General features: G+C 42.2%; 1 pseudogene; it reads left to right on the plus strand.

Annotated features, from left to right (window-relative positions):
• Nucleotides 1-945: 945 nt before the first annotated feature.
• LOC101608359 lies at nt 946-2006 on the plus strand (annotated as a pseudogene).
• The last annotated feature ends 21902 nt before the right edge of the window (nt 2007-23908 follow it).

Consider the following 23908-nt stretch of genomic DNA (forward strand, 5'->3'; position numbering starts at 1 on the left):
GGGGCCCCAGGATCATGTCCTAACAGGAGGGTCAGTACCTGTGGCCCCATGGTAGCCAGGAGTGCTGAGGTGACATAGTATTCCCGCGTGAGTCTGAGTTGTCTCTTAGAGTATTGAAAACCTACATATAAGTCTCTTTCTAGGTCATACTTCTCTCTGGAGGCCATTGTTTTCTTTTCTCCAGTTTATATTTAAGCTCAATGGGTAATTTAAGCTCAATACAGTCTTGGGAAGCCTATGATTAAGTTACATGACTACCATCCATAAAACAAAAGACAGTGCACTAGAACAACTCCCATATTTTTTGTTTGTTTGTTTTCTTTTCCAGTACATCTTCTGAAGACCCCCCCCCCTTTCTCTCTGTGAATGGCTACAAGTAAAGCTAGATTTACTTGGGTTAATGGCTCTTACCAATGTACTTTGTGTTTCCCTGTGTCCTGTTCCCCCCTTCATTAGTAAAAGTCAGAGGGAGCAGAGTCGATGAACTTGGCTTCTCTTTTACTATTAGAATTCTGTATCAATACCCTGTGATTTAGATGACCTCTTCCTGCATTTTGCCTGGTAGAGCTTATGGCACATGTCAGGCACACACTTAGCCTCTAATGTCTGAACGACTAGACTAAAGCAGTCCTAGCAAAAAGCAAAAAACAAACAAACAAAAACCTTTGGAGATTTCTGCTCCGCCCGCCGACCCATGTAGTACCCACCACCGGCTTTTGTCCCTCCGCCCTCCCGCCCGCAGGGTGTGCGGCCACCGTGGCTATTAAAGGCCGCAGCGCCCGGCCTTTGCAGCACCGGCCTTTGCAGCGGCGGCAGCAGCACCAGGCTCGGCAGCGGCAACCCCCGCCGGCTTAAGCCATGGTGGCGCTTTTCACACGTCCAGCAGCAGCGACAAAGACACCTTCGAAGTAAGCACATTCCTGGATTCCAACAAAACCTCGCAACATGACCGAGATGAGCTTCCTGAGCAGCGAGGTGTCCCCCTTCGACCCGTCGGGTTTGGGGGCTGAAGAAAGCTTAGGTCTCTTAGATGACTACCTGGAGGTGGCAAAGCACTTCAAACCTCATGGGTTCTCCGGCCACAAGGCTAAGGCGGGCACCACCGAATGGCTGGCTATGGATGGGTTGGTCAGTGCCTCAGACACCGGCAAGGAGGATCCCTTCTCCGGGACAGATTGGATGTTGGAGAAAATGGATCTGAAGGAGTTTGATATTGATGCCCTGTTTCATATGGGTGACTTAGAAACCATGCCAGATGAGCTTTTGGATACTTTTGATGACACATGTGATCTATTTGCCCCCTTAGTTCAAGAGACTGATAAGGAGCCTCCCCAGACAGGGGACCCAATTGGCCATCTCCCAGAAAGTTCAACAAAAGTCGACCAGGTTACTCCCTTTGCCTTCTTGCAACCTCTTTCCTTTTCCCCAGGGGTCCTGTTTTCCACTCCAGATCACTCCTTTAGTTTAGAACTAGGCAGTGAAGTTGATATTTCTGAAGGAGACAGGAAGCTTGACACCGCGGTTTACATTTCCATCACCCCTCAGTGCGTAGAGGAGGAAGACACCCCCTCAGATGATGACAGTGGCATCTGTATGAGCCTGAGTCCTACCCTGGCTCTCCCCAGCACAGTCCTTCTACCTCTGGGGGATTTCCAAGTAGTGTGCCATCTCCAAGTGTTCCCCGCGGGTCTACCCGTCCCAAACCTTATGATCCTCCTGGGGAGATGGCAGCAAAAATCAAGGTTGAAAAGTTGGATAAGTAACTTAAAAAAAAATGGAGCAAAATAAGACTGCAGCCAGGTACCGCCAGAAAAAGAGGGCAGAGCAGGAGGCCCTTACTGGGGAGTGTAAAGAGCTAGAAAAAAAAGAATGAGGCTCTGAAAGAGAAGGCAGATTCTCTGGCCAAAGAGATCCAATATCTAAAAGATCTGATAGAAGAGGCCCGAAAGGCAAGGGGGGAGAAGAGAGTCCCCTAGCTGGGTGGTCCGGAGTGCTTTGGGCTTGTACATAGCATAGGAGTCTTGTGCTAATGCTTGTGTTGTAATAAATTATTTTGTAGTGAAAGAAAAAAAAAAAACCTTTGGAGTAAATATTGAGCCATATATGGCAAGGAAGCTAAAACTTCTAATAATAATATCAGACAATGACTGTCTCAATATCACTGTGGGTTGAACCTCTAATATTCTCTTAAAACAAACATGTTGAAGTCTTTTATTATTTAATCTAAATAGCATGCAAGCATGATATTCACCAAGAGGGTGAATTCCTCAGTCAAACCTGTTGGGCTGCCTGGATTTGGAAAGCTATATTGTAATTTACCATAGAAAACAAAAGTGTCTACCAATACAATATTCTGTTTTATCTAAAACAAAAGACAGACTAGAAATTATCAGGTGGGTGGCAGTTTTTAGCAAGCACCTTAAACCACTGAGCAATCCTCTCAGCTCCCAGATAACTAGCATTAGGACTCAATGGATAAGCCTCTTCTTACAACCTCCCTTCAAAGTATTATTCTACTTTTGCATTTGTGTCAGGCTACAGAGCAGATTGTAGCCACAGAAATGGGGTTCTAGAAATGGGAGAGTCCACCTAGAGACCCAGCAGGGTCTTCTATGGGAGTTTACTGGATGGGGGCTGAGTTGGTCGGTCCAGCAACCATCTCAGGTGGCAGGAGGGGGGGAATCTCATCTCCTGATTTTTTTTTTTTTTTTTTTCCTTCTAGGAAGGAAAAGATGAGGGAAAACCAGATTCTCCCCCTCCATTCCTGGCCTCCGGCAAAGTGGAAGCTGCAAGGACTCCTTTAGGTGGAAGGATATCAGGATGATCCAGATTCTCTACCAGGAGCTCAAGGGCGCTCACTTTTGGGACTCTGTTATATTAAATTGTCTCTGTGGGAAGTAGAGTCCAGTCACAAAGGGGAGTGTCCATCCTCATTGAACCCAAGTGTACTAACGCATGGCTAGCTACAATGCAATGATACAGTTCACACCTCAAAGGAAATGAGGGTATATACTGTAACCAAATATGAGTTACCATGTCTGGGATTAATATTTCCCCAAATACCATGTTACAATGTAGTAATGTTACCAGAATTAGTAGGGTCAGAGTCTGAGCCCCAACAGCCCCACCAAGAAGCCAAGTTCAGTAAGTTACTCTTCTCAATAAGCCAATTACACAAACAAGTAATGGTGAAAAGAAGAAAGGGGCATTTATTTATTCCATTAGCCACATTGAAAAGAGGGACAAAGAGATCCAGTGACCAGCCCCGCCTAGTCCCTCTTCCAGGTCCTGACATGAGATTTGGGTTTAAAGAAAAGGCAAGAAGCATGCATAATAGTCCCAGTCTGAGTGTGGGCCCACTTGTCCTGACCTCTCACCTTCGGTCTCTCCTGCAAGGTTACCAGAATCTTTCCCAGAGACAATTTCCTCCTCTGGTTGAGTCCAGGGCTTTAGTCTTTTTTTTTTTTTTTTTTTTTCCTTTTCCCAGCATGAAATTCCTAGGCTTGCTTGGTTTAGAGTTAAGGAGCAGCCTGGGTAACTTAGTGAAATGTCATGTCAAAATAGAAAGTGAAAAGACAGCTGACCACAGTTCAAAAGTATAGCACTTGGGGCTGGAGAGATGGCTTAGCTGTTAAGGTACTTGCCTGCAAAGCCTAAGAACCCATGTTCTACTCTCCAGATCCCACATTAGCCAGATGCACAAAGGAGAGGCAAGCACAGTGTCACACATGACCACTATGTTATGCAAGCATCTGGAATTCAATTTCAGTGGCTGAGGGCCTGATGTGCCAACTCTCTTTCTCTCTAAATAAATAGTATAACACTTAAAATTTTAAAAAAAAGCACAGCACTTGCCTAGCCTGTACAAGGCCCTAGGTTCAGTCCCCAGTATATATATTTTTTAAAAAATAAGATAAAAAATTTGCTAAGAAAAATAGTTGAACAAGCCATTTATACAAAAAGTCATCCAAATAGACAGTGAGTATATGTAATAAGCTCCATTTGGCCTGAAGAAAATGCAAATTAAAATTATAATGAGGGGTGGAGAGATGGCTTAGAGGTTAAGCTCTTGCCTGTGAAGCCTAAGGACCCTGGTTCGAGGCTCATTTCCCCAGGACCCACATTAGCTAGATGCACAAGGAGGCACATGCGTCTGGAGTTCGTTTGCAGTGGCTGGAAGCCCTGACGCACCCGTTTTCTCTCTCTCTCTCTGTCTGCCTCTTTCTCTCTCTGTTTATTGCTCTCAAATAAATAAATAAAAATAAACAAAAACAAAATTTAAAAAAATTATAATGAGCTACTCTTACAAGAACAATAATATGGTTATAATGACAGAGAAAAGACTATATGGAGCTATGTGCGGTGGCTAATATCTTTAATCCCAGCATTCTTGAGGGTGAGGTAGTAGGATTGCTGAGAGTTCAAGGCCACTCTGGCCAAAAGTGAGTTCCAGGTTCACCTGGGCTAGAGTGAGGCCTGGACTCCAAAACAAAGGAAACTATTATGGGGGCTGGAGTGATGGCACAGTGGTTAAAGGTATTTGCTTGCAAAGTTTGGCAGCCTGATCAATTCCTAAACCACCCACACAAGCCAGTGTCTGGTATTTGTAGCAGCAAGAGGCCCTAGTGCGCCCATACAATACACATGCACATGCACACATGTGTAACAACTAAATTCTTGAACTGTGCTGGAGGGTTGGGAAATTAGTACAGCTCATTGGGAAAACTACAAGGAATGTTATGACTGAACATTTTCATATCTCATCATTCCACAGTTCTGTACAGCATAGGTGTGTACTTATATTCACAGAAAGTTGCATATAAAAACGTTAATATCAAACTTAATTGCTAAGCATAAAACTGGAAGTTATTCTAAGACCTATCAACTATAAATGAATAAATTGTGGCAATTCAATCACGGAATCGAACTCTGTACATTAGGACACCCTATATTTATTATTCTTATTTATTTTTGCAATAGGGTTATTATACTACTTAGCTTACTATATAGTTCAAGCTGGCCTGTAAGTCATGATCCTACTGACCCAGCTTTCCTAGTGTTGGGATTACATTTTTGAAGTACTAATTAGCCATTGTTCCTAGTCCCTTTTACTAATGTAACTTATATTGGCTAAACTATAGACACTTTTATAATAATACAGACTTAAAACATTTTGATTTAAACAGATATGAAGCTGCTTTTAGTTACTAGGCCAAGCCTATGCAGGCCAGGGCTCATATAATGACTCCAAGGTGACAAGGGTTTAAGTTTCTCCAGTCTTGCTGCTCTGAGACATGACTCCTTTTTTAAAATTATTTTTATTTATTTATTTGAGAGTGATAGACAAAGAGAGAAAGAGGGAGACAGAGAGAAAGAGAATGGGCTTGCCAGGGCCTCCAGCCACTGCAAACAAACTCCAGATGCGTGCACCCCCTCGTGCATCTGGCTAACGTGGGTCCTGGAGAATCAAGCCTCGAACCAGGATCCTTAGGCTTCACAGGCAAGTGCTTAACCACTAAGCCATCTCAAGACATGACTCTTATCTACATCCAATGCAAACATAGTCTAGACAGTGAGGAGGAGGGAAGGAAAGTGTCAGAGGTTCAAATAAAAAGGTTCTGGGGGCTGGGGAGATGGCTTAGCGGTTAAGCGCTCGCCTGTGAAGCCTGTGGACCCCGGTTCGAGGCTCGATTCCCCAGGACCCACGTTAGCCAGATGCACAAGGGGGCGCATGCTTCTGGAGTTCGTTTGCAGTGGCTGGAGGCCCTGGCGCACCCATTCTCTCTCTATCTGCCTCTCTCTCTCTCTCTCTGTCACTCTCAAATAAATAAAAAAAAAATGAACAAAAAAATTAAAATAAAAGGTTCTGGGACCAGTTTCTTGGCATACAAGAGATTACTTATTATTTATTAGTGCCTGTGGTTCAAAGGGAGGAGGGACAACGAACCAGTAGAGTCCTGCACACAGTGGCCCAGCTAAGAGAGGGCACAGAGCAGGTAGGATGAGGCTCGGGAACCAAGGGAAAGGAAGAGAGAGAGAAAGGGGGGTAGAGAATGACACAGAGAGAGAGAGAGCAAGGTGCATGTGTAGGAAGAGACAGATAGGCTTAGACACAGACAGTGAGAGATGCACAGAGAAGTATAGTCAAAGGTGAAGAGACACACATTTTAGGACAGAAGCCCAGAAAAAAGAGAGAAAGAGAATAGCACCTGGGGCTTTTATGCTCATGCCCTTGAGGGAGGGCAGCTTGCCTAGTGGAGGGAAGGGCCTTGTAAAGATATGGGCTGGTGCTCAGAGAAGGAGCTAGAAGGAGCTCCTGTTAAGTTTTGGCAGTGTCCCGGCCAAAATTTAGCCACATGGACAACCAAGTTTCAAGTGGGCCAAGAAATTTAATTTGATCTAGGCCCCCTGTGGTAGCTAGCCTCCAGTGATGCTTGTCGTCTGGTATTCAGGGCCTTAAGCAGTTACTTCCAACACTGAGCAGGACTGCTTGATGTAACCTCTAGCAAGATGACCACAGCCTTAGCTGACACATTATTGTTGTTGTTGTTGTTATTATATTGTGAGGCAAAGTTTTATTGGGTAAAAAGAAAGAAAAAGAAGAAAGCTGGTTCACTAGTTCTGCATTCCAGAGTTTGAGATCTCAGGATGCAGCCCCAAACTGTTCAGAGTGTCAGCTTTTATTGGAAATAACTACATGATGTTTATAGTCAAAACAGGACTGGGAGTTAAACCACAAAATTACATACTGTTAAACAAGGGTGGGGGGCTATTACAAAAAGTCACAATTTTCCATAGGTCACAGGTGGAACTGAAGCAAGAAACATTCTATGCTGTGTAATCACAAAGATATTTAGAAACAAAGAGATACAGGGAGGTCATGGTACATTGCACAGAGGGATCATCCCATTCCTGAGTTAACAGTAAACACCTGCATTGCACAGAGGGCTCATCCCATTCCTTTCGCATTCCATTTTCATTTCCCCCTCTGATATGACACTTAGCTGACACATTATTTTGTTTTGTTTTGCAGGTGTTGGGCCAAGCCAATGTTATGAACAGAGCCAGAGTTGTTCTTAAATGTATGACTCATAGAAATTGTTTGGAGCCAGATGTGGTGGTGAGTACCTGTAATCCCACTCTGGAGAATCTGAGGCCAGCAACAACAGCAAGCTTACTTCCAAAAACAAAATGAGAAAGGAGAGAAGAGAGATGAGGAGAGGAGTAAGAAAAGAGGAAAGAAGGAAGGAAAGGAGGGAGGGAGGGAGGGAAGAAGGAAAGAAGGAAGAAAAGAAGGAAGGGAATTTTACTTGAGAAAATAAATGTTTAATACTATTTTAAGCCACTACATGTCATGGTATTTTGTTATGCAGTGACAGATAATTAAGACAAGTACCAAGGAGAAAAAATTAAGGGAGAAAGGAATGAGAAATGGATGTATATATGAAATTGTAGGTAGGGGTTCGGAGGAAGTCTTATGACCCTTATGCAGAGTCAAAGGTGTAGGAAAAGCACATCTGTAAAGAAATGTTGATAGCACACTTAAAAGCCAACATATGCCTCTGCCTGTCTCTCCCTCCCTTCCTCTCTCTTTCTCTTCCCTTGCAAATAAATAAATATTTTTTTTTAGAAAAGGGGGGGACTGGAGAGATGGCTTAGTGGTTAAGCGCTTGCCTGTGAGGCCTAAGAACCCCAGTTTGAGGCTTGATTCCCCAGCACCCATGTTAGCCACATGCACAAGGGGGCGCATACATCTGGAGTTCGTTTGCAGTGGCTGGAGGCCGTGGCGCGCCCATTCTCTCTCTCTGTCTTTCTATCTATCTATCTGCCTCTTTCTCTGTCTGTTGTTCTCAAATAATTAAATAAAAATAAATAAAAAAAATTTAAAGGGGGGGCTGGAAAGATGGCTCAGCAGTTAAGGCACTTGCTTGCAAAGCCTAAAGGCTCGATTCCCCAGTGCCCACATAAAGCCAGATGCACAAAGTGGTGCGTGCTTCTGGAGTTTGTTTGCAGTGGGAGGAGATCCTGGCATTCTCCCTCTCTCCCTCTCTCTCTCTCCTTCCCTCCCTCTTCCCTTGCAAATAAAAAAGTTACTAAATCTTGTTTTTTAAAAGCCAGTATGACACAGACACTGAACGATAAGATTGGACCATTCAAACAGTGTTGTAGGTCAAGGTCATAAATACTCACTATGACCTCATGAGGATCATGTATAGCTCCTTTACAGGGAGGCCTCCTGTTTTTGTTTGTTTGTTTTGTTTTGTTTTTTTCTTGGTCTGGAGGCCAGCAGCAGCATATTTTTCTTGTGCTTCCCCCAAAAGGAACTTGGGACACAGTAGTAGAGCAAGCAGTGAAGAGTTTGATCAGAGGGCTGGGTGCGGTGGCACATGTCTTTAATCCCAGCAGAGGCAGAGTTAGGAGGATTGTGCTGAGTTTGAGGCCACCCTGAGACTACATAGTGAACTCCAGGTCAGCTTGTGCTAGAGTGAGACTCTAACTTGAAAAAGCAAAAAACAAACAAACAAACAAACGAACAAAAAACCCCCACACAAGAGTTTGATCAGAGCAAGCAAAGAAGCAAGAATACACTCTAGAAAGTAGCCCTAGCTGAGCTGCAGCCACCCCGATCCTGGCAAGCTTGGAGTTTATATTTTATCTCTGCTGTTTCCTCTATTGTGCCACCTCCAGCATGGGCACTTTGGGAAAAACAGGGGCAGGCTTTTTTTGGAAGGCCATTGTATCCAGAATTTAGTCTAAGTGGCTGTATAAGATATAAAAATATGGAGAAACTGAGGAGATGGCTCAGCAGTTAAAGGCACTTGCTTGCAAAGCCTGCCAGCCCAGGGTTCAATTGCCCAGTGCCCATGTAAAGCCAGATGCAAAAAGTAGTGCATGTATCTGAAGTTTGTTTGCAGTGTAAGAGGCCCTGGTGTACCTATATTCATTCTCCCTCTCCTTGCAAATAAACAAATAAATAGAATATTTTCAAAAGACATAAGAAAATGGATAGGGGCTTAGGAAAGATAACATTCTCTTGGTGAGGAACTCCAAGAAGCTCCTGTAAGTGACACAGTGACAAGTGACTACTACTACCATTTATTGTCACCAGCTTTTCTTAAGTTTTGGTTTTCTTTCTTTCTGTCTTTCTTTTTCGTCTTTGTAAAATATTTATTTATTTATTTATTTATTTATTTATTTATTTGTCTGAGAGCAACAGACAGAAAGAGAAAGAGGCAGAGAGAGAGAAAGACAGATAGAGGGAGAGAGAGAGAGAGAATGGGCACGCCCAGGCCTCCAGCCACTGCAAACAAACTCCAGATGCGTGCACCCCATTGTGCATCTGGCTAATGTGGGTCCTGGGGAATTGAGCCTCGAACCAGGGTCCTTAGGCTTCACAGGCAAGCGGTTAACCCTTAACCACTAAGCCATCTCTCCAGCCCTCATTTGTGTGTGTGTGTGTGTGTGTGTGTGTGTGTGTGTGTGTGTGTGTGTGTTTCTGAGATAGGGTCTTGCTCTAGCCCATGCTGACCTTGAATTCACTATGCAGTCTCAGGCTGGCCTTGAGCTCAATCATCTTACCTCTGCCTCCCCAGTGCTGGAATTAAAGCCATGCTCCACCATGCCTGGCAAGTTTTTGTCTTTCAACCCCCAAAGAATGATGTGCAAACATGGAAAGAGGACAAGTCCGGCAAAATCTTATCTTAGAAAAGCAAGTAAAGCAGAAAGTTGGAGGTCAGGTGTCCCGAGTCAGTAACCATGTGGTGACTTGGATCAAGGTTTCTTACATGCTTGAGGATATAAATTAGACATCAGGTCTGGGTGGATTGGGTTGGTTAGTTACACAGAAGATTGTGACCTCCTATTAGTGGGGAAATGTCCGGCCACAGGTTCCTAGGAAGAGGAAGAACCGGGCAGTGAAGCAGAGGGTGCCTGATTCCATCTTGATGAGTCAGGCTCGCCAACACAGGTTGACATGTATGTTGTTTGGGGCCTATATCCCTAACTACCTACAAAAGTAGGTTACCGTGCTTCTAATCTCCATCACTATTGTTCTTTATGTCCTATTTTGGGGAACCCACTGGTAGGTCCCTCGGGAGTTAACCAACCTGTTGCAGAAGAAGCCACAGTTGATGACTCCGTACAATCAGCCCCTTCAAGTGTAGTTCTTTGCTTTTTGTTTTGAAGAATATTATAGTAGAGCTATTAAACTGTGAAAGTACAGCTCAGAAGCTAAAAAAAATAGACGAAATACAAGAAGGTGTATGGAACAACTATTTTAAATCAATTCTAATAGCTTATTATTGCACCCCACCAAACCCAAGGCTGGAGTTATCCCAAATGCAGCAGCAGAAGGAAATTCCCATAAGGAAGGGCAGAGATGGAGCCCACTGAGTCTTCAAAGGGAGACATATACAACAATACAAGGGGTGATCAACCCAAACTATCAGGCGAGTTCACAGAGGGTTGCAGTGTGTTCTCCAGACAGATTAGAGAAAAGAAATGTTATGCCTGTGTGCCTGCAGCAAGGGGCTCAGGATATGGGGTTTGTGTGAGGGTTTAAGGAATTTGGCTCCAGTGCCTGGGAATGTTCTAGGCGCTGGCTTGGGTTCAAGCCTGCTGGGAAAGCCCTGCAGCTGGCTGGGTCATGGTGCAGTCAAGGCACTCTGATTTTCCATTATGATGCAGAAAGAAAGCAGTGAGAACCAGGAACCCTGCTGCTATTTCTCAGAACATTAGGCTAAGACCATAAGGATGTGTGCAAGCACACCAACTTGGGCTTTTTTTTAGCTTGTGATAGGGTATATATGGTGCAGCAGAAGTAACATCAAGCAGTCTGCAAGGGCTGGGTAATGAAATATGTGTACAATGTGTACTAAAACACAGGCTACGGTAGTGAATTTAATACCTGACAGTTTTTCAGTCGAAGAGAGCAAAAGTAAATATATAAAAAATATTTATTGGCATAAGAGATTTCTAACTGGTTAGACAGTGCTTTCAGAAGGACTCCCTCCAAAGGTGTTTCTGGCAAGTTTGTTTGCCAAAGTATAGCTACATTTGAACTCCTTGTAGATGACCTCACAATGATTGCACTGTTCTCATGGCTGGAGCACAGGGACGTCAAATGGAGGAGTTGGGGTTTGGCACAGTATTGTGAAAAGTCAGAATATTTTGAAGAGCAAACCCACGTCACACTAAATCCCATAAATCTCAATAAATTAACATGGTGTTCATGTAGGGAGGATAGGAAAACTCCTAGGAAAGTAGTGCAGTTTTAAAAATGTCAGCATGAAATACAGGTTGGGAGTTTCATTTAGACTGAGACAATGCTGAAGACTTTGTCTCCAAACTTCACATATTTACACAGAATTTTGCCCCAAAAAGAGTTGAGACCAAAACAAAAATACAATGTTTTCTATTTCCTAATTGTGTTTGTCATCAGTGGTTTTTCTGAGGCAAAACCCTTGCATCATAATGCCACTCTTCCTTGCTAGGCACATTTAACCCAGGAAAAATGTGTTTCTAGGTATGGGATGCTAAGGTGGACTTTTATACACACTGGGAACCAAACAGGTCAAGGTCATAAACAGTCCAATGTTTATAATGTTATGAACATTGATGAGTGGATTTAGTCTTGAGCACCACCAACCATCTGTGCTTGAAACCAGATGCTTAATTCTGACTAGAATGATGAGCTGTGTTCTAAAGAGATGACTAAATCAGAATTTTAGGAATTTTATTTGTTTTTGTTTTTTTTGGTTTTTGAGACAAGTCCAACGAACTGGCCATTTCTTTTATGTGTGTGTATGTGAGAAAGAGAGAGAGAGAGGGAGGGAGGGGGAGAGAGAGAGAAGGAGACAGAGGGAGAGAGAACTGGTATGCCAGGGCCTCCAGCCACTGTAATCAAACTCCAGACACGTGTGCCACCTAGTGTGCATGTGCCACCTCTTGTGCTTGTGTCATCTTTGCATCTGGCTTAGTGGGACCAGGAGAGTAGAACATAAGCTAAGCCGTTTGATAAGTTCTAAGCTTGATAAGCAAGCACCTTAACTGCTAAGCCATCTTTCCAGCTCAATTTTAGGAATTTTAAACAGGAAGTCTCCCAAATGACATCTCCTTAAAAGCTACATGGGCTTGAACAATTTACTCTTCAAAAATTCCATTTCCTTCTAAAACCTCTCCCATCCATTTGTTTCTATATTTTCATGGCCAGATGTGGTCATTCCAATGGAAATTTATAGTGTCTTCTATAGTTATTAGTTAACAAGCTAACAATGACATACTCAAAAAATCTGTTTCTGCAAATACCATAGCAGCATACATTAGTGAGATGGCAACATTTTTAGAGATAATTTACATGTTCTCAATAGGAAGGTTTAGAGGTTAAAAATAAATTGCATATCTATTGCCATATTATTCATCCTGATATAACCTGTAAAGCATGTTCGTTTCTCCTATTTTACAATAATGATCACAGCCCAGAATTATTGTGCAATAATTGGTGTGCAGACATGTATTTGCATTAGTATTTATTGGGGTACTTCTACTGTGTTGTGCTAGTTCTGAAAGTGGCTTCAAATATAATTCACTAAACATCTCTGATTTATCATATCAGACATTTTGAAGTAGATAACATTCAGGTAGATTTAAAACATATAGTGACATCATATACAAAGGCTCCCACTGGTGTGTGCAGAGGAAGATGATATTTTTTACATGTATGTGAAAATACATTCTTACAAATCTGTTTTAACTTACCTTTTAGGATTTTCAAGTCAGAAAGCCATATAAATAAGAAGTTAATCTTAACAGGAAGCAATCAGAAGGTGCCTTACTCATTTTCTAAGGCTGCCATGGAATGATGCTACAAGCTTGAAAGCTTAAAGCAACAGAAATTTACTCTCATCATTCTGGAGGCTAGAAGTCCAACATCAAGAAGTTGGCAGAGCTGGTTCTTCCTAAAATCCTAGCTTCTAGTGCTTGCCAGAAATCCTTTCGCATCCTGGTTTGTAGCTGCATCTTGGCAGGCTCGTCCTCTGACATCACAAGGCTCCCTCCCTGTCTCTGTCTTTAAGTTTCTCCATCTACTTAGAAAAGCATAGGTCGTTTGATATTGTTCACCTTAATCTAGTATGACCCCAGGAAAAGGACTCATCCTCAAATATGTCACTTTAAAAGGTACAAAGGGGCCAGGCGTGGTGGCACACACCTTTAATCCCAGCACTTGGGAGGCAGAGGTAGGAGGATTGCTGTGAGTTCAAGGCCATCCTGAGACTACATAGGGAATTCCAGGTCAGCTTGGACTAGAGTGAGACCCTATCTGGAAAAACAATAAATAAATAAATAAATAAATAAAAATAAAAGGTACAAAGGGGGCTGGAGAGATGGCTTAGCAGTTACGGTGCTTTCCTGCAAAGCCTAAGGACCCAGATTCAATTCCCCAGTACCCACATAAGCCAGATGCATCAGTTGGTGCATGCATCTGGAGTTTGTTTGCAATGGCTAGAGACCCTGGTGCACCCATTGTCTCTTTCTCTCTTTCTCCATCTGCCTCTCTCTCCTTCTCTCTCTCTCTCTCAAATAATAAACAAAATAACTTTTAAAAAGGTACAAAGGAGCTGGGCGTGGTGGCAGACCCTTTTATCCCAGCACTTGGGAGGCAGAGGTAGGAGGATTGCCAAGAATTCAAGGCCACCCTAAGACTACATAATGAATTCTAGGTCAGCCTGAGCCAGAGTGAGACACTACCTTGAAAAAACCAAAAGAATAAAAAAAACAAAGTTACCAAGGTCGTCAACCCTTTTGGAAGGCATAATCGAACCCACAGAGGGTTTCCAAAAAAAGGCGTTTTTTTTTTTTTTTTCCACTGAGAAATTTATTTATTTGTCCTATTACTCTTAAACACTTCAGTGCACATTTCCTAAATAACAAGGAACCCTCATATATATCCACATAACAGCCATGAAAACCAGGAAATTGGTCTGGGGAGATGGTTCAGCAGTTAAGGTACTGGCCTGCAAAGCCTACCGACCATGGTTTGATTCCCCAGTACTCACATAAAACCAGATGCCCAAAGTGGTGCATGTGTCTGGAGTTCATACACAGTAAAGGAGGCCCTGGAGCTCCCATACTCACTCACTCTGTTTGACTCTCTCTCTCTATCTCAAATAAATAAGTCTATAAAATTTTTTTTTAAATACAAAAAAAACCCAGGAAATTCCTTCCCTTTCCTCCCTCATCTTCATGATCAAAGATTTAACTTAGAATTATTTAGTTGTCATGCCAAGCCTAAAGAGTTCTGGGTTTTCTCACGCCTCTAATGATTCCGATGTGTTTGGAAGAGCACAGGCCAGTAACTTTGAAGAGTGTGCTTTCATTTGAGTTTGTCTGATGTTTCATCAAGAGTCAAATGAAGCTATGCATTTTGGCAAGAATGTCACAGAAGGATGCTCTGTTTTTCTCAGGGCATCATATGGAAAATACATGATGCTGGTTTGTCCTGTCATTGGCAATGCAGACTACTATCACTTGGTATGAGATGACACATGCTGGGTTTCTCTGCTATGTACTTTTTAAATAATTAATAAGCAGTTGATAAACAATTTGTGAGGAAATGCATTGCAACTATGTAAATATCCTACTCATCAAACTTTTACCCACTAACTTTAGCATCCATAGATGTTTTCTACCTGAATCATTTATGAGTATGAAATAGTAATTTCTGACTTCATCATTTCTTCTACATTTATTTACTGATATTCTGCAAGGAGAATATACCCTTTTTATTCATTTATATAAACAAAGAGTCGTGGGTCTTTATTTTATTCCATGGCTTATAATCCTTTGCTGCTATTACCAGGATCTTGCTCTGGGCTCCCCTCAGCTCTCCAGGCCTTGCTCTTCTCCCCTGATACACAGAGAGCAGTACAGATGACAGGCAGAGTTTATCACAGAATACTATTGTGACAGTGTAATCTCTAGTTTCCTGTAGTTTTTGACTCCAATAGCAGTTTTAGTTCTTATGCTACCGAAAGACAAGAATTCAAATGGAACACAGTAATAGAACAAGTAATCCAAGTTTGACTTCAGTAAGTAAGGAAGCAAGAATATACTTTTGAGAATAACAGTGGGCCACACTGAGCAGCAAGGTCCCTACTCCTAACCAATAAGAGACTCAGAGTTCTTTTCTCCCTGTCACCTCTCCTCTGTGCCTTTCCCCAGCATGGTACTTCTAGGAGAAGCCATTTTACCTAGATTTCAGTCTAAGTAGATGTGTAAGATGCAAGAATATGTATAGGGATGCATGCTTCTCTGGCAAGGAGCTCCCTAAAGGCAATTTGAGCTGACCCAGCTACAGTGAACCACTGCCTCTTTATATCCTGTTTTGTTCATCACCACCAATTATCTTTACATCCTGTTTTAGGGGCCTTGACCTGCCATGTGGAGTGACAAGTTACCACTAGTACTTATTGACTTCTATGTCCTGTTTTGAGGGCCCTTTGGTCAGTCCCTTCTGGAGATAAGTTCTTGCCAAACAACATGGGGCATTCTCAAGGGTGAGAGAGGGCAATAGCCAGAGGAACCATTGTGCCAATCTGATACTTTGTAGGCAAACTTTATGCTATTTTTAAAAGTCTGTTTGAAACGGGGTCATAATAAATAAAAATATACTACAAATAAATTGTATGAGGAAAGATGTGCCCTCTGGTGCAAAAGTGGCATGCCTCTCATAGGAGTAACCAACTGGCTTCTGATTGGATTTGACACACATTCCACTGTAATCCTTGCTAAAAGCCCAGGGCTAGGGAACCTATTACTGTTGTTATGATAAATGGTCAGGTTGTCAAGCTGCCTTCTAATTTTTTTTCTTGAAATCTGTGGAATAGTTTTCTGAGCAACAATGTCCTGTCCAGATGTTTGGAAGGCTTATTTGGATTAATTCGTAAGGGATGTTTTTGTTGTTGTTGTTATCGGAAAGCTTCTGGCTAGAAAATGATCTTATATTCTTTGGGGAGTTTAGAATGTCTTTATCAAGGGCCAGAGATATAACTGATATCCCATTCCTTTAACCAGTAAACTAAATCCTTCAAGTTCATTTCCTGGTTTTACAAGCTATTGATTATGAGAGAGGAGGCCCATCCTCAAAGGCCATTGAGCCTGCTAATATGTATGGAATTACCAACACTGTCCTTATTTATTTTCACCATCACATTTGACCAGTGAGAACACTTTCATGCTCTTCCCTGCATCCTTCTGGCATCCCCTATTATTCTTTGAGCACTTCCTCAATTTTTGGTACCATAAGATATTTCATACACATACTTTCCTTGCCTCAGACATGGAATTACTCATTTTTTTCCAAAGAGCACTGTTTCTTTTAATTAAAAACAAATTTAGTAATCAATATTTGAGTGCAAAGTATAATCATTTTTCCTGGTATATCATTTTCAGAAGCCACACATAGGAAATATGGCTATGTATACATACATACTTGTAATTACACATATAACTTCATTTCTGTATCTATCCATATAGGTATGTACTGATCTTTGGGTAGGTAAATAAATAATACAGTAGGCAGAATTCTAAAGTTGACTTTTGTAATTTCTCTGGTTACTTAATAAAACTAATATAGGTACTACTGTGAAGGAAATTTTGTAAATATCATTAAATTAAGTCATTTGAGAAGCCAGGCATAGTGGCACACGCCTTTAGTCCCAGCACTCAGGAGGCAGAGGTAGGAGGATCACATTGAGTTCAAGGCCACCCTGAGACTACAGAGTGAATTCCACGTCAGTCTGAGCTAGAGTGAGATCCTACCTTGAAAAACCAAAATAAATAAATAAGCCATTTGAGTTATTTTTATTTTTATTCAGATTTTGACAATGTCATACATGTATATAAGGTATTTTGATCATATACACTTCCATTATCCTTTCTTATCCCCTTCCCATTCCCACTAACCTCTTTTTCCCAATTAGACTCTATGTTCCCTCTCTTCTTTCTTCTTTTCCTTCCCCATTCCTCTCTTTCTTTCTTCTTTTTTTCTTTCTCTCCCTTTCGTTCTTTCTTTGACCCAGAGTTCATTAGCCACTGAGAGGGTCCTGGGTTATTTACTAAAATATAAGCAATATACCACTGAACAATGTGATGCCCCTCCCTTAAGCAATCATTAATTGCTAACAACTCCTCTGGGAAAGGTGAGGTCTCTGAGCTTCTCCCCTATTCATGATTGACTGTTGATAGACTCAGCCTTGTGAGGAAACTACAGCTGCAGTGGGGCATGTGGCCTTTAATCCCAGCATTCCAGAGGCAGAGGTAGGGAAGGGATCACCATGAGTTTGAGGCTAGCTTTAGCTACAGAGTGAGTTGTTCCAGGTCAGCCTGGGCTACAGTGAGACCCTACCTCAGAAACAACAACATTAACAAAGAAACCACAGTTGCTATAAGTTGATGAGTATAACAGCCATCTCATGTTGAAAAGATAGCATTCCACAGCATCCCTCACCATCCTACCACTTTTACATTCTTCTCAGCCCCACCCCTTCCCAAACGTCCCCTGAGTCTTGGCAAGTGTGATGGTTAATCTCTGGTTGTCAACTTAACAGGATTTAGATTCACCATGAAAACAAATTTCTGGACATATCTGTGATGGATTTTCTAGATTAAATTAGTTCAGGTTGGAGAGCCTACCCTAACTGTGAGTGGCAGCATCCCATGGGCGGGGTGCTTAGACTACATAAAAAGAGAGAAGTTAGCTAACAGTCAGCATTCACCTGGCACTACATTTCCCTGCTGACCTCTGATGTGGCCCTGGTGCTTCTGTCGTGCTTTCCCCACCATGATGGAGTTCTCCTGAAAATTGTAAGCAAAAATAAACCCTTGCCTTCCTCAGGCTGCTTCTGGTTGAGTATTTTGTTTTAGGAATTAGAAAGTAACTGAGAAAGAGAGGGTAATATAAATATCTCCTTTAGGGCTGAGGACACAACAGTAACTTATTCTTAGCACGTTCCCCACATATACATCTCCACATTAATCTCTGCCTGCTACAAAAAACAAAAAACAACAACAAAAAAAAAAAAACTTCCCAGGTGGAAACCAAGAGAAGCACTAATCTATGGGTACAAACTTAAATCTGGACATGGTAGTACACACCTTTGATTTCAGCACTCTGGAGGCAGAGGTAGGAGGATCACCATAAGTTTAAGGCCAATTTGGGACTTTAGAATGAGTTCCAAGTAAGCCTGGGCTAGAGTGAGACCCTACCTCAAACAACAACAAAGTATTTATAAGGCAGCTTGACAGCCATTTAGCATAACAACAGTAATATGTTCCTTAGCCATGGCTTTTGGTAAGACTTACAGTGGGGCTGGAGAGATGGCTTAGCAGTTAAGCGCTTGCCTGTGAAGCCTAAGGACCCCGGTTCGAGGCTCGGTTCCCCAGGATACACGTTAGCCAGATGCACAAGGGGGCACACGCGTCTGGAGTTCGTTTGCAGTGGCTAGAGGCCCTGGCACACCCGTTCTCAACCTTTCTGTCTCTGTCTCTTTCTCTCTCTCTCTGTCACTCTCAAATAAATAAATAAAAAATGAACAAAAAAATTAAAAAAAAAAGAATTACATTGGAATGGGTCTCAAATCCAATCAGAAATTAGTCAATTACAGCTATTAAGAAGCATGCCACTTTTCAGACAGTGGACACATCTTGCCTCACACAGTTATTTGTATTTATTAATTATCTTTTTAAAATTTTCTTTCATTTAATTTTCATTAACATTTTCCATGATTATAAAAAAATGCCCCATGGTAATACCCTCCGTCCCCACCCCCACTTTCCCCTTTGAAATTCCATTCTCCATCATATTACCTACCCACCTCAATCATTGTACTTACATATATACACTACCAACCTATTAAGTACCCTCCTCCTCCCTTCCTTACTCTTCCCTTTATATCTCCTTTTTAACTTACTGGCCTCTGCTACTAAGTATTTTCCTTCTCACTCAGAAGCCCAACCATCTGTAGCTAGGATCCACATATGAGGGAGAACATGTGGCGCTTGGCTTTCTGGGCCTGGGTTACCTCACTTAGTATAATCCTTTCCAGATCCATCCATTTTTCTGCAAATTTCATAACTCCATTTTTCTTTACCGCTGAGTAGAACTCCATTGTATAAATGTGCCACATCTTCATTATCCACTCATCAGTTGAGGGACATCTAGGCTGGTTCCATTTCCCAGCTATTATGAATTGAGCAGCAATAAACATGGTTGAGCATGTACCTCTAAGGAAATGGGATGAGTCCTTAGGATATATGCCTAGGAGTGCTATAGCTGGGTCACATGGTAGATCAATCTCTAGCTGTTTTAGGAACCTCCACACTGATTTCCACAATGGCTGGACCAGATTACATTCCCACCAGCAGGGTAGAAGGGTTCCTCTTTTTCCACATCCCCGCCAACATTTATGATCATTTGTTTTCATGATGGTGGCCAATCTGACAGGAGTGAGATGGAATCTCAATGTAGTTTTAATCTGCATTTCCCTGATGACTAGTGATGTAGAACATTTTTTTAGATGCTTATATGCCATTCGTATTTCTTCCTTTGAGAATGCTCTATTTAGCTCCAAAGCCCATTTTTTAATTGGCTTGTTTGATTCCTTATTATTTAACTTTTTGAGTTCTTTGTATATCCTAGATATTAATCCTCTATCAGGTATATAGCTGGCAAAGGTTTTTTCCCATTCTGTAGGTTGCCTCTTTGCTTTTTTCACTATGTCCTTTGCAGTGCAAAATCTTTGTAAATCATGAGGTCCCAGTGATTAATCTTTGGTTTTATTGCCTGAGCAATTGGGGTGTATTCAGAAAGTCTTTGCCAAGAACAATATGTTGAAGGTTTCCCCTACTTTTTCCTCTAGCAGTTTCAGAGTTTCAGGTCTGATGTTAAGGTCTTTAATCCATTTGCACTTAATTCTTGTGCATGGCAGGAGAGAAGAATCTATTTTCATCCTTCTGCAGATATATAACCAGTTTTCCCAACACCATTTGCTGAGGAGGCTGTCTTTTCTCCAATGAGTATTTTTGGCATTTTTATCAAATATCAGGTTTGTGTGTTTGGTAGTTTGATTATAATATGACAAGGAGAGGTTCTTTCTAGGTTTTGTCTGCCTAGGGTTCTAAAGGCTTCCTATATCTGCATTGGCACCTCTTTCCTAATTTGGGGGAAATTTTCTTCTATGATTTTGTTGAAGATGCCTACTATGCCTTTGGAGTGGAATTCTTCTCCTTCTACTGTGCCCTGAATTCTTATATTTGATCTTTTCATACTGTCCCGAATATATTGAAATTCCCACTCATATTATAAGTTTGTCTTTCTCTTTGTTGGACTGTATTAGATCTGCCACCTGGTCTTCTAGCTTAGATATTCTGTCCTTGCCTTCATTCATTCTACTGGTGAGATATTCTACAGAATTTTTTATTTCATTAACTGTGTTCTTCATTGCTAGTAATTCTGACTGGTTTTTCTTTATTATTTCTATTTCCTTATTTATTTCTTGTATTTCCTTCTTTATTTCATTAAATTGGTGTCCTGCGTCTTCTTTGATTGCTTTGATTTCCTCTTTGAGTTCCCCTTTTACTCCTTTGATATGTTCTCTGACTTCTTTGAACATATTTACAATCATTCTTTTGAAATCTTTCTCAGGCATTTCCTCTAACTCGTTCTCACTGGAGGTCATTTCTGATGCATTAATACTGTTAGGTGGATTTATATTGTCTTGATTTTTAGTGTTTCTTGTGTTATAATATATATTTTTGCATCTTGGATTAAGTTAATGCTTGTATTTTCTAGCTAGCTAGGTATTCTTAGCTGTATTTATTGATTTGCTGTTATATATCTTCAGGATAGGAGATTAAGGTGTTAGGTGGGGCCCTTAAGGCTCTCAGAGTATCTATAAAGGTGTTCCATGGGGTTGAGTTTCCCTGCTATAGGAGTATTCAAGTAGGTTGAGTGGAATAAAATACAGGTAGATTCTAAAATTTAACTAAACACTATGAACATTCAATCAAAAACAGCACTGAATATTTATGCAAGAGTAGTTATTATAACAACCAGATCCTCTAGCAAGAAAGAGGTTAAGATTTCTGGTCTGTTGAGGGATCCAAGTCAGTTTGTGACCAAGTGAGACCCTTCCCTGGTGGAATCAATCCCAGTTACCTTTTTGGATGATTTTGGTCTCAGTCAATTTGCTGGCTGGGTCGTTGGGCTGCTGTTCTGATTTCTGGAGGTGGGCACTGGCTTTTCCTGCAGGGCAAACTGAGCCTGGCAACTGTGGCCTTGCAGATCGGCAACCCTGCTACTGGAATAGCCACTGCTGCTCAAGCTGCCGCTGCTGGTTCTGTCACCTCTGCTGGGTCTAACACTGCTGCTGCTGCTGCTGCTCTGCTTTAGCTGCCACTGCTGGATCCTCCACTGCAGCTGCTGGATCTGCAACTGCTGCCTCTGAAGCTGCTGCTGGATCTGCCACTGCTGCTGCTACTGGATCTGCCACTGTTGGGGCCACTGCTGCTGGTGCCGGAGCCACTGATGTTGCTGCCGGACTCTGTTCCTGCTTGGGTCCTACTGTCAGCTCAAGTTGGCATAGCCAGGTCCTGGGACTGCCTGTCTGTTTGCTGGAGCTGGGCACAGGCAGTGGGGGAGGGGAGGGAGCCACAGCTGCTCTAGTTCTCTCACTGTTCCATGTGTCCTTCCACCTTGTGGTCTGCTCCTCCATTGCTCACTGCCACTCTCCCTTCACGTTTCCTGAGTTGTGGAGAGCGCTGGTGTGAGTGGAAGCTCCCGCACCTGGCTTTTCCTGCGGCTGGAGCTCAGCCTGGCAGCTTTCCGGTGCGCTGCCGCCGCTTCGGTAGGCGGACCTGCCTGGGCCGCTTTTGCTGGCTTGTGCGGGCTCTGGATCTCTTCTACTTCTCCACTGCCATTTCGATTTCCTATACACCTCACTTTTTAGTAAAAGTGTGTATTTTGCTGAATTTTTTTTAGTCTTTTTCCCCCCTAGGCTGCTTTGGCATGGTACCTAAGCCGCCATCTTAACTGGAAGTCCTATTATTTATTTTTGAAACAGGGTCATGTTATGGAGCCCTATCATGCATTGGTACCTCAGACTCTCAAGGACTGTGTTTACAAACCAGTGCCATTATGCCTTATTTCATTTGATCTTAAGATAAGTTATTCAGGCAAGCCTAGACTATTGGAGTCCCCTTAAAAGTAGTTTTGTAGGCTGGAAAAATGGCTCAGTGGTTAAGAGCATTTGTGCAATCTTATGGGCCTAAATCTGCCTGTGTTTGATCCCTAGCACCCACATAAAAATCTACATGTGTTGGGGTGGGAGAGATGGCTTAGCAGTAAGTGCTTGCTTGTGAAACCTAAGGACCCTGGTTTGAGGCTCAATTTTCCAGTACCCATGTAAGCCATGCACAAGGTGATACATGCATTTGGCATTCATTTGCAGTGGCTGCAGGCCCTGGTGCGCCCATTCTCTTTCTCCCTCCCTCTCTCTCTCTCTCCCTCTTTCTCTCTCTGTTTCTCTCAAAAAAGGAAATAAAAATGAACAAAATTAAAATAAAATCTAGATGTGGCCACACAGGCCTGTAATACTAGTTTTATGTAGGAAGGAGATGGGAGAATTGCTATGGCTTGCTGGTCAGCCAGTCTGACAAAAAAAAAAAAAAAAAAAAATCAGCTCCAGGTTGAGTGAAAGGCTCTGACTCAAGGAAACAATGCAGAAGAGCAATAAAGGGAATACCTGATGTTCTTCTCTGGCATCCCCATGCATGTTCATGAGGTACAAACATCTGTACACATACAGTGTACTCTGTGCACACATAAACAACACACACACACAGAGAGAAAGAAAGAAAGCAATTGTCATCTGGGAACAAAAGGGGAGTGAGATTTGAAGCATGGGAGGTTTGATATGCTGTTGCTGGCTTGAAAATGGACACAGGCAATGTGGCAAGGAAAGAAAATGATGTCAAGATGCTTAAAAGAGCCCCAACTGATAGAAAACAGAGAACTCAGTCCCACAGCCCCAAAGAACTAAATGCTGCCAGCAATCTGAATAAGGCTGGAAGAAGATGCTTTGCATAGAAGACACCAGCTATGAGCATCTTGATTTTAGCCTTATAATACCCTGTTCACAGAACACAGCTGAGCCCCTTTGGATTTCTGAGCTAATCAACAAGTGTTATTTTAAATTTTCTTGTTTACAATAATTTGTTGTAACAGCAATAGAAAACTAATACAGACAGATATTGTTACAAATATAATGGAACTTGGAATTTCCCTGTTGGAAGAATCTTTTGTAATTCATAATGGCCCCTCTTCAACCACACTTGAGTTTATGCTGGTGAGACAGACCTAGAGAAGGAGGAGGTATGTTTGCCAGAGGAACCAACAGACAATTGTGATTATGGGGTTGGAGTTTGTAGCCCCATTCCCTGAGCTCCCAGGAGGAGACAAGAGCTGAAGATCAGGTTCAATCACCAAGGGCCAATGATTTACTCAATCATATTATGCAATGCGATCTCCATAAGAACCCTAAACAATGGGGCTTGAAGAAATTCCAGACTCAGGCACACATCCAGAAGCTTGGAGCACCTGTAAACTCTGCACACCTCCCTCGTTTGTTCTCTGTTGCTCTCCTACTTGGCTGTTCGTGAGTTGTCTCCTTTTAAATCAGCCAACAATGGTAAACGCAAGATTCAGTGAACCCTTCATAACAAATTATCAAACATGAGGAGGAGGTTATAGGATCCATAACTCCCAATTCATAGCCAGTCAGAAGTACAGGTAGAAATCTGGAACTTGGCATCAGAAGTGTGTATAATTTTGTGGGACTAAATTCTTAACTTG

The sequence above is a fragment of the Jaculus jaculus genome, chromosome 3, assembly GCF_020740685.1.
Source record: "Jaculus jaculus isolate mJacJac1 chromosome 3, mJacJac1.mat.Y.cur, whole genome shotgun sequence".
Classification (NCBI taxonomy): domain Eukaryota; kingdom Metazoa; phylum Chordata; class Mammalia; order Rodentia; family Dipodidae; genus Jaculus; species Jaculus jaculus.